Source organism: Trachypithecus francoisi, unplaced genomic scaffold, assembly GCF_009764315.1.
Source record: "Trachypithecus francoisi isolate TF-2019V2 unplaced genomic scaffold, Tfra_2.0 Contig00227, whole genome shotgun sequence".
In the NCBI taxonomy this organism is placed as follows: domain Eukaryota; kingdom Metazoa; phylum Chordata; class Mammalia; order Primates; family Cercopithecidae; genus Trachypithecus; species Trachypithecus francoisi.
This window is the reverse complement of record NW_022680515.1, coordinates 672,631-690,274: the sequence shown is the minus strand read 5'-3', so window position 1 is coordinate 690,274 and position 17,644 is coordinate 672,631. Positions and strand designations below refer to the sequence as shown.

At 40.0% G+C, this 17,644-nt stretch overlaps 1 long non-coding RNA gene across 1 annotated transcript; it reads right to left on the bottom strand.

Moving 5' to 3' along the window:
- Positions 1 to 282: 282 nt before the first annotated feature.
- LOC117080083 lies at positions 283 to 5,885 on the bottom strand. Its single transcript, XR_004435717.1, has 3 exons — positions 5,807 to 5,885; positions 4,416 to 4,434; positions 283 to 304 (listed from the first exon to the last, which is right to left on the bottom strand). It is a non-coding gene; the product is annotated as an uncharacterized LOC117080083 (long non-coding RNA).
- Positions 5,886 to 17,644: the final 11,759 nt, after the last annotated feature.

Here is a 17,644-nt window from a genome sequence, read left to right as displayed (position 1 = left end):
CTCACACATCGAAATGCAGTTTCTCAGAAGGCTTCTTTCCAGTTTTGATCTGAGGATATTACCTTTTTCACCAGTGCTCTGAATGAGCTCCCAAATATCACTTTGCAGAACACAAGATAACAGAGTTAGCAAACTGTTCCAAAAAGGGACGTGGGGAACTCTGTGCGATGAAGACACACATCAGAAAGCAATCTCTCAGAAAGCTTCTCTCTAGTTATTATCTGAGGATATTCCTTTTTCACCATGGGCCCCTCTGCTCTCCCAAATCTCACTTTGCAGATTCCACGAAAAGAGTGTTAGCAAACTGTTTCACTAGAACTAAGCTGTAACACTGTCAGGGGACTCACAGATCACAAAGAAGTTTCTCAGAAAGCTTTTTTCACGTTTGGAACTGATGAGATTTCCTTTAGCAGAGAAAGCCTCAATGCAATCCAAATGAGTCCTTCTCAGGTCCCTGAAAAGCAGTGATAATGGACTGCTGCATGAAATATAAGTGTAAATCTGTGAGATGAATTCACACATCACCAAGAAGGTTCTAAGAAAGCTTCCTTCTAGTTTTCATCTGAAGATATTTGCTTTCTCACCGTAAGACTCATTGCGTTCTGATGTATCCCATTGCAGATTTCCAGAAAACTGTGTTGGCAAACTGAACACTGAAGAGAAACGTGTAACTCTGTGAGTTGCATTCACACATCGAAATGCAGTTTCTGAAAAGGCTTCTTTCTAGTTTTGATCTCAGGATATTTCCTTTTTCACCATAGCCCTCAATGAGCTCCCAAATATCACTTTGCAGAAGACAAGACAACAGAGTTAACAAACTGTTCCAAGAAGGGAAGGGTGGAACTCTTTGTGATGAAGACACACATCAGAAAGCAATCTCTGAGAAAGCTTCTCAATAGTTATTATCTGAGGATATTTCCTTTTTCACCATGGGCCCCTGTGGACTCCCAAATCTCACTTTGCACATTTCACGAAAAGAGTGTCAGCAAACTGCCTTGTGAGAACTATGCTGTAACTCTATGAGAGGAATTCACAGATCACAAAGAAGTTTCTCAGAAAGCTTCTTTCATATTTGGAACTGATGATATTTCCTTTATCAGCGTAGGCCTCAAAGCGATCCAAAGGAGTCCTTCTCAGGTTCCTCAAGAACAGTGATAATGGACTGCTGCATGAAACATAAGTGTAACTCTGAGTGATGAATTCACACATCACCAAGAAAGTTCTAAGAAAGCTTCTTTCTAGTTTTCATCTGAGGATATTTCCTTTGTCACCGTAAGAATCATTGCGTTCTGATGTATCCCACTGCAGATTTCCAGAAAACTGTGTTAGCAAACTGAACACTGAAGAGAAACGTGTAACTCTGTGAGTTGCATTCACACATCGAAATGCAGTTTCTCAGAAGGCTTCTTTCCAGTTTTGATCTCAGGATATTTCCTTTTTCACCATAGCCCTCAATGAGATCCGAAATACCACTTTGCAGAACCCAAGATAACAGAGTTAGCAAGCTGTTGCAAGAAGGGAAGTGTGGATCTCTGTGTGATGAAGACACACACTAGAAAGCAATCTCTCAGAAAGCTTCTATCTAGTTATTATCTGAGGATATTTCCTTTTTCACCATGGGCCCCTATGGGATTCCAAATCTCATTTTGCAGATTCCACGAAAAGAGTGTTAGCAAACTGCTTCCTGAGAATTAAGCTGTAACTCTGTGAGAGGAATTCACAGATCACAAAGAAGTTTCTCAGAAAGATTCTTCCACGTTTTGAACTAATGAGATTTACTTTATCAGCGTAGGCCTCAATGCGATTCAAAGAAGTCCTTCTCAGGTTCCTCAAAAACAGTGATAATGGACTGCTGCATGAAACATAAGTGTAACTCTCTGAAATGAATTCACACATCACCAAGAAGTTTCTAAGTACGCTTCTTTCTAGTTTTCATCTGAGTATATTTCCTTTCTCACCTAAGCCTCATTGCGTTCAGAAGTATCCCATTGCAGATTTCCAGAAAACTGTGTTAGCAACTGAACACTGAAGAGAACGTGTAACTCTGTGAGTTGCATTCACACATCAAAATGCAGTTTCTCAGAGGGATTCTTTCCAGTTTTGATCTCAGGATATTTCCTTTTCCACCATAGCCCTCAATGAGCTCCCAAATATCACTTTGCAGAACACAAGATAACAGAGTTAGAAAACTGTTCCAAGAAGGGTAGGGAGGACCTCTGTGTGATGAAGATACACATCAGAAAGCAATCTCCGAGAAAGCTTCTCTCTAGTTATTATCTGAGTGTATTTCCTTTTTCACCATGGGCCCCTATGGGATTCCAAATCTCATTTGCAGATTCCACGAAAAGAGTGTTAGCAACTGCTTCCTGAGAATTAAGCTGTAACTCTGTGAGAGGAATTCACAGATCACAAAGAAGTTTCTCAGAAAGATTCTTCCACGTTTTGAACTAATGAGATTTACTTTATCAGCGTAGGCCTCAATGCGATTCAAAGAAGTCCTTCTCAGGTTCCTCAAAAACAGTGATAATGGACTGCTGCATGAAACATAAGTGTAACTCTCTGAAATGAATTCACACATCACCAAGAAGTTTCTAAGTACGCTTCTTTCTAGTTTTCATCTGAGTATATTTCCTTTCTCACCTAAGCCTCATTGCGTTCAGAAGTATCCCATTGCAGATTTCCAGAAAACTGTGTTAGCAAACTGAACACTGAAGAGAAACGTGTAACTCTGTGAGTTGCATTCACACATCAAAATGCAGTTTCTCAGAGGGATTCTTTCCAGTTTTGATCTCAGGATATTTCCTTTTCCACCATAGCCCTCAATGAGCTCCCAAATATCACTTTGCAGAACACAAGATAACAGAGTTAGAAAACTGTTCCAAGAAGGGTAGGGAGGACCTCTGTGTGATGAAGATACACATCAGAAAGCAATCTCCGAGAAAGCTTCTCTCTAGTTATTATCTGAGTGTATTTCCTTTTTCAGCATGTGCCCCTATGGACTCCCAAATCTCATCTTGCAGATTCCACGAAAAGAGTGTTAGCAAACTGCTTCCTGAGAAGTAAGCTGTAACTCAGTGAGAGGAATTCACATATCACAAATAAGTTTCTCAGAAAGCTTCTTTCACGTTTTGAACTGATGATATTTCCTTTATCAGCGTAGGCCTCAATGCGATCCAAAGAAGTCCTTCTCAGGTTCCTCAAAAACAGTGATAATGGACTGCTGCATGAAACATCAGTGTAACTCTGGAAGATGAATTCACACATCACCAAGAATTTTCTAAGAAAGCTTCTTTTTACTTTTCATCTGAGGGTATTTCCTTTGTCACCATAAGCTTCCTTGCGTTAAGAAGTATCCCATTACAGATTTCCAGAAAACTGTGTTAGCAAACTGAAGACGGAAGAGAAACGTGTATCTTTGTGAGTTGCATTCACACATCGAAATGCAGTTTCTCAGAAGGCTTCTTTCCAGTTTTGATCTGAGGATATTTCCTTTTTTACCATAGCCTTCAATGAGCTCCCAAATATCACTTTGCAGAACGCAAGATAACAGAGTTAGCAAACTTTTCCAAGAAGGAAAGGGTGGAACTCTGTGTGATGAAGACACACATCAGAAAGCAATCTCTCAGAAAGCTTCTCTCTAGTTATTATCTGAGGATATTTCCTTTTTCACCATGGGCCTTTATGGGCTCCCAAATCTCACTTTGCAGATTCCTCGAAAAGGGTGTTAGCAAACTGCCTCCTGAGAACTAAGTTGTAACTCTATGAGAGGAATTCACAGATCAAAAAGAAATTTCTCAGAAAGCTTCTTTCACGTATGGAACTGATGATATTTCCTTTATCAGTGTAGGCCTCAATGCAATCCAAAGAAGTCCTTCTCAGGTTCCTCAAAAACTGTGATAATGGACTGATGAATGAAATAAGTGTAACTCTGTGAGATGAATTTACACATCACCAAGAATTTTCTAAGAAAGCTTCTTTCTAGTTTTCATCTGAGGATATTTCCTTTGTCATCATGAGCCTCATTGAGTTCAGAAATATCACATTGCAGATTTCCAGAAAACTGTGTTAGGAAACTGAACACTGAAGAAAAACGTCTAACTCTGTGAGTTGCATTCACACGTCGAAATGCAGTCTCTCAGAAGGCTTCTTTCCAGTTTTGATCTCAGGATATTTCCTTTTTCACCATAGCCCTCAATGAGCTCCCAAATATCCCTTTGCAGAACAAAAGGTAACAGAGTTGGAATCTGTTACAAGAAGGGAAGGGTGGACCTCTGTGTGATGAAGACACACATCAGAAAGCAATCTCTGAGAAAGCTTCTCACTAGTTATTACTTGAGAATATTTCCTTTATCAACATGGCCCCTATGGGCTCCCAAATCTCACTTTGCAGATTCCACAAAAACAGTGTTAGCAACCTGCTTCCTGAGAACTAAGCTGTAACTTTGTCAGGGGAATGCACAGATCACAAAAAGTTTCTCAAAAAGCTTCTTTCACGTGTTCAACTGGTGATATTTCCTTTATCGGAGTAGGCCTCAATGCGATCGAAAGAAGTCCATCTCAGGTTCCTCAAAAACAGTGATAATGGACTGCTTCATGAAACATAAGGGTACCTCTGTGAGAAGAATTCACACATCACCAAGAAGTTTCTAAGAAAGCTTCTTTCTAGTTTTCATCAGAGGATATTGCCTTGGTCACCATAAGCTTCCTTGCATTAAGAAGTATCCCATTGCAGATTTCCAGAAAACTGTGTTAGCAAACTGAACACTGAAGAGAAACGTGTATCTCTGTGTGTTGGATTCACACATCGAAATGCAGTTTCTCAGAGGGCTTCTTTCCAGTAGTGATCTGAGGACATTTCCTTTTTTACAATAGCCTTCAATGAGCTCCCAAATATCACTTTGCAGAACACAAGATAACAGACTTAGCAAATTGTTCCAAGAAGGGAAGGGTGGAACTCTGTGTGACGAAGACACACATCAGAAAGCAATCTCTCAGAAAGCTTCTCTCTAGTTGTTATCTGAGGACATTTTCTTTTTCACCATTGGCCTTTATGGGCTCCCAAATCTCACTTTGCAGATTCCACGAAAAGAGTGTTAGCAAACTGCCTCCTGAGAACTAAGATGTAACTCTGTGAGAGGAATTCACAGATCACAAACAAGTTTCTCAGAAAGCTTCTTTCACGTTTGGAACTGATGACATTTCCTTTATCAGCGTAGGCCTCAATGAGATCCAAAGAAGTCCTTCTCAGGTTCCTCAAAAACAGTGATAATGGACTGATGCATAAAACAAAAGTGTAACTCTATGAGATGAATTCACACATCACCAAGATATTTCTAAGAATGCTTCTTTTTAGTTTTCATTTGAGGATATTTCCTTTGTCACCGTAAGCTTCATTGCGTTCAGAAGTATCCCATTGCAGATTTCCAGAAAATTGTGTTAGCAAACTGAACACTGAAGAGAAACGTGTAAGTCTGTGAGTTGCATTCACACATCAAAATGCAGTTTCTCAGAAGGCTTCTTTCCAGTTTTGATCTCAGGTTATTTCCTTTTTCACCATAGTCCTCAATGAGCTCCCAAATATCACTTTGCAGAACATAGATAACAGAGTTAGCAAGCTGTCCCAAGAAGGGAAGAGTGGAATTCTGTGTGATGAAGACACACATCAGAAAGCAATCTCTCAGAAAGCTTCTCTCTAGTTATTATCTGAGGATATTTCCTTTTTCACCATGGGCCCCTATGGACTCCCAGATCTCAGTTTGCAGATTCCATGAAAAGAGTGTTAGCAAACAGCTTCCTGAGAACAAACCTGTAACTCTGTGAGAGGAATTCACAGATCACAAAGAAATTTCACAGAAAGCTTCTTTCACGTTTTGAACTGATGATATTTCCTTTATCAGCATAGGCCTCAAGCGATCCAAAGAAGTCCTTCTCAGGTTCCTCAAAAACAGTGATAATGGACTGCTGTATGAAACATAAGTGTAACACTGTGAGATGAATTCACACATCCCCAAGAAATTTCTACGAAAGATTCTTTCTAATTTTCATTGGAGGATATTTCCTTTGTCACCGTAAGCTTCATTGCTTTCAGAAATATCCCCTTGCAGATTTCCAGAAAACTGTGTTAGCAAACTGATCCCTGAAGAGAAACGTGGAAGACTCTGAGTTGAATTCATACATCTTAGTGCATTTTCCCAGAAGGCTTCTTTCCAGTTTTTATCTGAAGATATTTCCTTTTTCATCATGGGCCTCAATGAGCTCCAAAATATCACTCTGCAGAATCCATAACAACAGTGTTAGCAAACTGTTCCAAGAAGGAAAGGTGGAACTCTGTGTGATGATGTCACACATCAGAAAGCACTCTCTGAAAGCTTCTCACTACTTATTATCTGAGGATGTTTCCTTTTTCACAATGGGCCCCAATGAGCTCCGAAATATCACTTTGCAGCTTCCATGAAAAGAGTGTTAGCAAACTGCTTCGTGAGGACTAAGCTGTAATTCGGTGAGATGAATTCACAGATCACAAAGAAACTTCTCAGAAAGCTTCTTTCATGTTTCAAACTGATGATATTTCCTTTCTCAGCGTAGGCCTCAATGCGATCCAAAATAGCCCTTTTCAGTTTCCATAAGGACAGTGTTAATGGACTGTTCAATGAAACATAAGTGTAACCCTCTGAGATGAATTCACACATCACCAAGAAGTTTCTAAGAAAGCTTCTTTCTAGTTTTCATCTGAGGATATTTCGTTTGTCACCGTAAGCTTCATTGCGCTAAGGAGTATCCCACTGCAGATTTCCAGAAAACTGTGTTAGCAAACTGATCACTGAAGAGAAACGTGGAACTCTCTGAGTTGCATTCATACATCGAAGTCCATTTTCTCAGAAGGCTTCTTTCCAGTTTCAATCTGAAGATATTTCCTTTTTCCCCATGGGCCGCAATAAGCTCCCAAATATCACTTTGCAGAATCCACGACAACAGTGTTAGCAAACTCTTCCAAGAACGATAGGGTGGAACTCTGTGTGATGATGTCACACATCAGAAAGCACTCTCTCAGATAGCTTCTCTCTAGTTATTATCTGAGGATGTTTCCTTTTGAACAATGAGCCCCAATAAGCTCCCAAATATCACTTTGCAGATTCCACGAAAAGAGTGTTAGCAAACTGCTTCATGAGGACTAAGCTGTTATTCTGTGAGATGAATTCACAGATCACAAAGAAACTTCTCTGAAAGCTTCTTTCACGTTTTAAATTGTTGATATTTCCTTTATCAGCATAGGCCTCAATGCCATCCAAAATAGCCCTTTTCAGTTTCCTCAAGGACAGTGATAACGGACTGTTGAAGGAAACATAAGTGTAACTCTGTGAGATGAATTCACACATCACCAAGAAGTTTGTAAAAAAGCTTCTTTCTAGTTTTCATCTGAGGATATTTCCTTTATCACCGTAAGCTTCATTGCGCTAAGAAGTATCCCATTGCAGATTTCCAGAAAACTGTGTTAGCAAACTGATCACTGAAGAGAAACGTGGAACTCTGTGAGTTGCAGTGATACATCGAAGTGCATTTTCCCTGAAGGCTTCTTTCCAGTTTTTATCTGAACATATTCCCTTTTTCACCATAGGCCCCAATCAGATCCGAAATATCACTTTGCAGAATCATCGACAACAGTGTTAGCAAACAGTTCCAAGAAGGAAAGGGTGGAACTCTGTGTGATGATGTCATACATCAGAGAGCAATCTCTGAGAAAGCTTCTCTCTAGTTATTATGTGAGGATGTTTCCTTTTTCACGATGGGCCCCAAAAAGCTCCCAAATATCACTTTGCAGATTCCACGAAAAGAGTGTTAGCAAACTGCTTCATGCGGACTAAGCTGTAACTCTGTGAGGTGAATTCACAGATCCCATAGAAATTTGTCGGAAAACTTCTTTCACGTTTTAAACTGATGAGCTTTCCTTTCTCAGCATAGGTCTCAATGCCATCCAAATTAGCCCTTCTCAGCTTCCTCAAGGACACTGTTAATAGACTGTTCCAGGAAAAAAAAGTGTAACTCTGTGAGATGAATTCACACATCACCAAGAATTTCTAAGAAAGCTTCTTTCTAGTTTTCATCTGAGGATATTTCCTCTGTCACCGTAAGCTGCATTGCGCTAAGAACTATCCCATTGCAGATTTCCAGAAAACTGTGTTAGCCATCTGATCACTGAAGAGAAAAGTGGAAATCTGTGAGTTGCATTCATACATCGAAGTGGATTTTCCCAGAAGGCTTCTTTCCAGTTTTTTCTGAAGATATTTCCTTTTTCCCCATGGGCCGCAATAAGCTCCCAAATATCACTTTGCAGAATCCACGACAACAGTGTTAGCAAACTCTTCCAAGAACGATAGGGTGGAACTCTGTGTGATGATGTCACACATCAGAAAGCACTCTCTCAGATAGCTTCTCTCTAGTTATTATCTGAGGATGTTTCCTTTTGAACAATGAGCCCCAATAAGCTCCCAAATATCACTTTGCAGATTCCACGAAAAGAGAGTTAGCAAACTGCTTCATGAGGACTAAGCTGTTATTCTGTGAGATGAATTCACAGATCACAAAGAAACTTCTCTGAAAGCTTCTTTCACGTTTTAAATTGTTGATATTTCCTTTATCAGCATAGGCCTCAATGCCATCCAAAATAGCCCTTTTCAGTTTCCTCAAGGACAGTGATAACGGACTGTTGAAGGAAACATAAGTGTAACTCTGTGAGATGAATTCACACATCACCAAGAAGTTTGTAAAAAAGCTTCTTTCTAGTTTTCATCTGAGGATATTTCCTTTATCACCGTAAGCTTCATTGCGCTAAGAAGTATCCCATTGCAGATTTCCAGAAAACTGTGTTAGCAAACTGATCACTGAAGAGAAACGTGGAACTCTGTGAGTTGCAGTGATACATCGAAGTGCATTTTCCCTGAAGGCTTCTTTCCAGTTTTTATCTGAACATATTCCCTTTTTCACCATAGGCCTCAATCAGATCCGAAATATCACTTTGCAGAATCATCGACAACAGTGTTAGCAAACAGTTCCAAGAAGGAAAGGGTGGAACTCTGTGTGATGATGTCATACATCAGAGAGCAATCTCTGAGAAAGCTTCTCTCTAGTTATTATGTGAGGATGTTTCCTTTTTCACGATGGGCCCCAAAAAGCTCCCAAATATCACTTTGCAGATTCCACGAAAAGAGTGTTAGCAAACTGCTTCATGCGGACTAAGCTGTAACTCTGTGAGGTGAATTCACAGATCCCATAGAAATTTGTCGGAAAACTTCTTTCACGTTTTAAACTGATGAGCTTTCCTTTCTCAGCATAGGTCTCAATGCCATCCAAATTAGCCCTTCTCAGCTTCCTCAAGGACACTGTTAATAGACTGTTCCAGGAAAAAAAAGTGTAACTCTGTGAGATGAATTCACACATTACCAAGAAGTTTCTAAGAAAGCTTCTTTCTAGTTTTCATCTGAGGATATTTCCTCTGTCACCGTAAGCTGCATTGCGCTAAGAACTATCCCATTGCAGATTTCCAGAAAACTGTGTTAGCCATCTGATCACTGAAGAGAAAAGTGGAAATCTGTGAGTTGCATTCATACATCGAAGTGGATTTTCCCAGAAGGCTTCTTTCCAGTTTTTTCTGAAGATATTTCCTTTTTCACCATAGCCCTCAATGAGCTCCCAAATATCACTTTCCAGAATCAACGACAACAGTGTTAGCAAACTGTTCCAAGAAGGAAAGGGTGGAACTGTGTGGGATGATGTCACACATCAGAAAGCACTCTCTCAGAAAGCTTCCCTCTAGTTACTATCTGAGGATGTTTCCTTTTTCACAATGGGCCCCAATGAGCTCCCAAATATCACTTTGAAGATTCCACGAAAAGAGTGTTAGCAAACTGCTTCATGAGGACTTAGCTGTAACTCTGTGAGACAAATTCACAGATCAAAAAGGAACTTCTCAGAAAGCTTCTTTCACCTTTCAAACTGATGATATTTCCTTTCTCAGCGTAGGCCTCAATGCCATCCAAAATAGTCCTATTCAATTTCCTCAAGGACAGTGTTAATGGACTGTTCAGGAACCATAAGTGTAACTCTGTGAGATAAATTCACACATCACCAAGAAATTTCTAAGAAAGCTTCTTTCTAGTTTTCATTGAGGATATTTCCTTTGTCACCGTAAGCTGCATTGCGCTAAGAACTATCCCATTGCAGATTTCCAGAAAACTGTGTTAGCAAACTAATCACTGCAGAGAAACGTGGAACTCCGTGAATTGCATTCATACATCCAAGTGGATTTTCTCAGAAGGCTTCTTTCCAGTTTTTATCTGAAGATATTTCCTTTTTAACCATAGGCCTCAATGAGCTCTCAAATATCACTTTCCAGAATCCACAACAACAGTGTTAGCAAACTGTTCCAAGAAGGAAAGGGTGGAACTCTGTGTGATGATGTCACACATCAGAAAGCACTCTCTCAGAAAGCTTCTCTCTCGTTATTATCTGAGGATGTTTCCTTTTTCACAATGGGCCCCAATGAGCTCCCAAATATCACTTTGCAGAATCCACGACAACAGGGTTAGCAAACTGTTCCAATAAGGAAAGGGTGGAACGCTGTGTGATGATGTCACACATCAGAAAGCACCCTCTCAGAAAGCTTCTCTCTCGTTATTATCTAGGATGTTTCCCTTTTCACAAGGAGTCCCAATGAGCTCCCAAATTTCACTTTGCAGATTCCACGAAAAGAGTGTTTGCACACTGCTTCAAGAGGATTAAGCTGTAACTCTGTGAGACAAATTCACAGATCACAAAGAAACTTCTCAAAAAGATTCTTTCACGTTTTAAACTGATGATATTTCCTTTCTCAGCATATGCCTCAATGCCATCAAAACTAGCCCTTCTCAGGTTCCTCAAGGACAGTGTTAATGGACTGTTCCAGAAAACATAAGTGTAACTCTGTGAGATGAATTCACACATCACAAAGAAGTTTGTAAGAAAACTTCTTTCTACTTTTAATCTGAGGATATTTCCTTTGTCACCGTAAGCTTCATTGCACTAAGAACTATCCCATTGCAGATTTCCAGAAAACTGTGTTAGCAAACTGATCACTGAAGAGAAACGTGGAACTCTGAGAGTTGCATTCATACATCCAAGTGCATTTTCTCAGAAGGCTTCTTTCCAGTTTTAATCTGAAGATATTTCCTATTTCACCATAGGCCTCAATGAGCTCCCAAATATCAGTTTCCAGATTCCACGACAACAGTGTTAGCAAACTGTTCCAAGAAGGATGGGGTGGAACTCTGTGTGATGCTGTCACACATCAGAAAGCCATCTCTCAGAAAGCTTCTGTCTAGTTATTATCTGAGGATGTTTCCTTTTTCACAATGGGCCCCAATGAGCTCCCAAATGTCACTTTGCAGATTGCACGAAAAGAGTGTTAGCAAACTGCTTCATGAGGACTAAGCTGTCACTCTGTTAGATGAATTCACAAATGACAAAGAAACTTCACTGAAAGCTTCTTTCACGCTTTAAACTGATGATATTTCCTTTATCAGCATAGGCCTCAATGTGATCCAAAATAGCCCTTCCAAGGACAGTGTTAATGGACTGTTCTAGGAAACATAAATGTAACCCTGTGAGATGCATTCACACATCACCAAGAAGTTTCTAAGAAAGCTTCTTTCTAGTTTTCATCTGAGGATATTTCCTTTGTCACCATAAGCTTCATTGCGCTTAGGAGTATCGAATTGCAGATTTCCAGACAACTGTGTTAGGAAACTGATCACTGAAGAGAAACGTGGAACTCTGTGAGTTGCATTCATACATCGAAGTGCATTTTCCCAGAAGGCTTCTTTCCAGTTTTTATCTGAAGATATTTCCTTTTCACCATAGACCTCAAAGAGCTCCCAAATATCACTTTGCAGAATCCATGACAACAGTGTTAGGAAACTGTTCAAAGAAGGAAAGGGTGAAACTCTGTGTGATGATGTCACACATCAGAGAGCAATCTCTCAGAAAGCTTCTCTCTAGTTATTATCTGAGGATATTTTCTTTTTCACAGTGGGCCCCAATGAGCTCCCAAATATCACTTTGCAGATTCCATGAAAAGAGTGTTAGCAAACTGCTTCATGAGGAGTAAGCTGTAACTCTGTAAAATGAATTCACAGATCACAAAGAAACTTCTCAGAAAGCTTCTTTCACGTTTTAAACTGATGATATTTCCTTTATCAGCGTAGGCCTCAATGCCATCCAAAGTAGCCCTTCTCAGGTTCCTCAAGGACCGTGTTAATGGACTGTTCCAGGAAACATAAGTCTACCTCTGTGAGATGAATTCACACATCACCAAGAAGTTTCTAAGAAAGCTTCTTTCTAGTTTTCATCTGAGGATATTTCCTTGGTCACCGTAAGCTTCATTGTACTAAGAAGTATTCCATTACAGATTTCAAGAAAACTGTGTTAACAAACTGATCACTGAAGAGAAACGTGGAACTCTCTGAGTTGCATTCATACATCCGAGTGCATTTTCTCAGAAGGCTTCTTTCCAGTTTTTATCTGAAGATATTTCCTTTTTCACCATAACCCTCAATGAGCTTTCAAATATCACTTTCCAGAATCCACGACAACAGTGTTAGCAAACTGTTGCAAGAAGGAAAGGGTGGAACAATATGTGATGATGTCACACATCAGAGAGCAATCTTTCAGAAAGCTTCTCTCTAGTTATTATCTGAGGATGTTCCTTTTTCACGATGGGCCCGAAAGAGCTCCCAAATATCACTTTGCAGATTCCACGAAAAGAGTGTTAGCAAACTGCTTCATGAGGTCTAAGCTGTAACTCTGTGAGGTGAATTCACAGATCACAAAGAAATTTCTCAGACAGCTTCTTTAACGTTTTGAACTGATGATATTACCTTTATCAGTGTAGGCCTCAATGCAATCCAAAGTAGCCCTTCGCAGGTTCCTCAAACACAGTGTTAATGGACTGTTCCAGGAAACATAAGTGTAACTCTGTGAGATGAATTCACACATCACCAAGAAGTTTCTAAGAGAGCTTCTTTCTAGTTTTCTTCTGAGGATATTTCCTTTGTCACCATAAGCTTCATTGCGCTAAGAGGTATTCCATTGCAGATTTCCAGAAAACTGTGTTAGCCATCTGATCACTGAAGAGAAAAGTGGAACTCTGTGAGTTGCATTCATACATCGAAGTGCATTTTCCCAGAAGGCTTCTTTCCAGTTTCTATCTGAAGTTTCTATCCACACATCAGAAAGCACTCTCTCAGAAAGCTTCTCTCTAGTTATTATCTGAGGATGTTTCCTTTTTCACAATGGGCCCCAATGAGCTCCAAATATCACTTGCAGATTCCACGAAAAGAGTGTTAGCAAACTGCTTCATGAGGACTAAGCTGTAACTCTGTGAGATAAATTCACAGATCACAAAGAAACTTCTCAGAAAGCTCCTTTCACGTTTTAAACTGATGATATTTCCTTTATCAGCGTAGGCCTCAATACCATGAAAAGTAGCCCTTCTCAGATTCCTCAAGGACAGTGTTAATGGACTGTTCCAGGAAACATAAGTGTAACTCCGTGAGATGAATTCACACATCACCAAGAAGTTTCTAAGAAAGCTTCTTTCTAGTTTTCATCTGAGGATATTTCCTTTGTCACCATAAGCTTCATTGTGCTAAGAAGTATCCCATTGCAGATTTCCAGAAAACTCTGTTCGCAAACTGATCACTGAAGGGTACGGGGAACTCTGCGAGTTGCATTCATACATCGAAGTGCATTTTCCCAGAAGGCTTCTTTCCAGTTTTTATCTGAAGATATTTCCTATTTCACCATAGTCCTCCATGAGCTCTGAAATATCATTTTGCAGAATCCACGACAACAGTGTTAGCAAACTCTTCCAAGAAGGAAAGGGTGGAACTCTGTGTGACAATGTCACACATTAGAAAGCACTCTCTCAGAACGCTTCTCTCTAGTTATTATCTGAGGATGTTTCCTTTTTCACAATGGCCCCCAATGAGCTCCCAAATATGACTTTGCAAATTCGACGAACAGAGTGTTAGCAAACTGCTTCATGAGGACTAAGCTGTAACTCTGTGAGATGAATTCACAGATCACAAAGAAACTTCTCAGAAGGCTTCTTTCATGTTTCAAACTGATGATATTTCCTTTATCAGTGCAGGCCTCAATGCCATCCATAGTAGCCCTTCTCAAGTTCCTCAAGGAGAGTGTTAAAGGACTGTTCCAGGAAACAAAAGTGTAATTCTGTGAGATGAATTCACACATCACCAAGAAGTTTCTAAGAAAGCTTCTTTCCAGTTTTTTTGGGGAGGATATTTCCTTTGTCACCGTAAGCTTCTTTGCGCTAAGAAGTATCCCATTGCAGATTTCCAGAAAACTGTGTTAGCAAACTGATCACTGAAGAGAAACGTGGAACTCTGTGAGTTGCATTCATACATCCAAGTGCATTTTCCCAGAGGCTTCTTTCCAGTTTTTCCCTGAAGATATTTCCTTTTTCACCATAGCCCTCAATGAGCTTTCAAATATCATTTTCCAGAATCCAGGAAAACAGTGTTAGCAAACAGTTCCAAGAAGTAAAGGGTGGAACTCTGTGTGATGATGTCACACATCAGACAGCACTCTCTCAGAAACCTTCTCTCTAGTTAATACTTGAGGATGTTTCCTTTTTCACAATGGGCCCCAATGCGCTCCCAAATATCACTTTGCAGATTCCACGAAAAGAGTGTTAGCCAACTGTTTCATGAGGACTAAGCTGTAACTCTGTCAGATGAATTCACAGATCACAAAGAAACTTCTCAGAAAGCTTCTTTCACGTTTTAAAGTGATGATATTTCCTTTATCAGCGTAGGCCTCAATGCCATCCAAAGTAGCCCTTCTCAGGTTCCTCACGGACCGTGTTAATGGACTGTTCCAGGAAACATAAGTCTACCTCTGTGAGATGAATTCACACATCACCAAGAAGTTTCTAAAAAAAGCTTCTTTTTAGTGTTCATCAGAGGATATTTCCTTTGTCACCGTAAGCTGCATTCCGCTAAGAACTCTCCCATTGCAGATTTCCAGAAAACTGTTTTAGCAAACTGATCACTGAAGAGAAACGTGGAACTCTGTGAGTTGCATTCATACATCGAAGTGGATTTTCCCAGAAGGCTTCTTTCCAGTTTTTATCTGAAGATATTTCCTTTTTCACCATAGCCCACAATGAGCTTTCAAATATCACTTTCCAGAATCAACGACAACAGTGTTAGCAAACTGTTCCAATAATGAACGGGTGGAACTCTGTGTGATGATGTCACACATCAGAAAGCACTCTCTCAGAAAGCTTCTCTCTAGTTACTATCTGAGGATGTTTCCTTTTTCACAATGGGCCCCAATGAGCTCCCAATTATCATTTTGCAGATTCCACGAAAAGAGTGTTAGCAAACTGCTTCATGAGCACTAAGCTGTAACTCTGTGAGACAAATTCACAGATCAAAAAGTAACTTCTCAGAAAGCTTTTTCCACGTTTTAAACTGATGATATTTCCTTTCTCAGCGTAGGCCTCAATGCCATCCAAAATAGCCCTTTTCAGTTTCCTCAAGGACAGTGTTAATGGACTGTTCCGGGAAACATAAGTGTAACTCTGTGAGATGAATTCAAACATCAGCAAGAAGTTTCTAAGAAAGATTCTTTCTAGTTTTCATCTGAGGATATTTCCTCTGTCACTGTAAGCTTTATTGCACTAAGAAGTATCCCATTGCAGATTTCCAGAATACTCTGTTAGCAAACTGATCACTGAAGAGAAACGTGGAACTCTGTGAGTTATATTCATACATCGAAGTGGATTTTCCCAGAAGGCTTTTTCCAGTTTTTATCTGAAGATATTTCCTTTTTCACCATAGCCCACAATGAGCTTTCAAATATCACTTTCCAGAATCAACGACAACAGTGCTAGCAAACTGTTCCAATAAGGAAAGGGTGGAACTCTGTGATGATGTCACACATCAGAAAGCACTCTCTCAGAAAGCTTCTCTCTAGTTACTCTCTGAGGATGTTTCCTTTTTCACAATGGGCCCCAAAGAGCTCCCAAATATCACTTTGCAGATTCCACGAAAAGAGTGTTAGCAAACTGCTGCATGAGGACTAAGCTGTAACTCTGTGAGACAAATACACAGATCACAAAGAAACTTCTCAGAAAGCTTCTTTCACATTTTAAACTGATGATATTTCCTTTATCAGTGTAGGCCTCAATGCCATCCAAAGTAGCCCTTCTCAGATTCCTAAAGTACAGTGTTAATGTACTGTTCCAGGAAACATAAGTGTAACTCTGTGAGATGAATTCACACATCACCAAGAACTTTCTAAGAGAGCTTCTTTCTAGTTTTCATCTGACGATATTTCCTTTGTCACCGGAAGCTTCATTGTCCTAAGAAGTATCCCGTTGGGGATTTCCAGAAAAATGTGTTAGCAAACTGATCACTGAAGAGAAACGTTTAAGTCCGTGAGTTGCATTCACACATCGAAGTGCATTTTCGCAGAAGGCTTCTTTCCAGTTTTTATCTGGCGATATTTCCTTTTTCACCACAGGACATAATGAGCTCCAAAATATCACTTTGCCGAATCCACGACAACAGTGTTAGCAAACTGTTCCAAGAAGGAAAGGGTGGAACTCTGTGTGATGATGTCACACATCAGAAAGCACTCTCTCAGAAAGCTTCTCTCTAGTTACTATCTGAGGATGTTTCCTTTTTCACAATGGGCCCCAATGTGCCCCCAAATATCACTTTCCAGATTCCACGAAAAGAGTGTGAGCAAACTGCTTCATGAGGACTAATCTGTTACTCTGTGAGACAAATTCATAGATCACAAAGAAACTTCACCGAAAGCTTCTTTCTCGTTTTAAACTGATGATATTTCCATTCTCAGTGTAGGCCTCAATGCCATCCAAAGTAGCCCTTCTCAGTTTCCTCAAGGACAGTGTTAATGGACTGTTCCAGGAAATATAAGCGTAACTCGGTGAGATGAATTCACACATCACCAAGAAGTTTCTAAGTAAGCTTCTTTCTAGTTTTCATCTGAGGATATTTCCTTTGTCACCATAAGCTTCATTGTGCTAAGAAGTATCCCATTGCAGATTTCCAGAAAACTCTGTTCGCAAACTGATCACTGAAGGGTACGGGGAACTCTGCGAGTTGCATTCATACATCGAAGTGCATTTTCCCAGAAGGCTTCTTTCCAGTTTTTATCTGAAGATATTTCCTTTTTCACCATAGGCCTCAATGAGTTCGCAAATATCACTTTGCAGAATCCACGACAACAGTGTTAGGAAACAGTTCCAAGAAGGAAAGAGTGGAACTCTGTGTGATGATGTCACACATCAGAGAGCAATCTCTCGGAAAGCTTCTCTCTAGTTATTATCTGAGGATGTTTCCTTTTTCACACTGGGCCCAAAAGAGCTTCAAAATATCACTTTGCAGATTCCACTAAAAGAGTGTTAGCAAACTGCTTCATGCGGACTAAGCTGTAACTCTGTGAGATGAATTCACAGATCCCAAAGAAATTTCTCAGAAAGCTTCTTTCACGTTTTAAACTGATGATATTTCCTTTCTCAGCATAGGCTTCAATGCCATCCAAAGTAGTCCTTCTC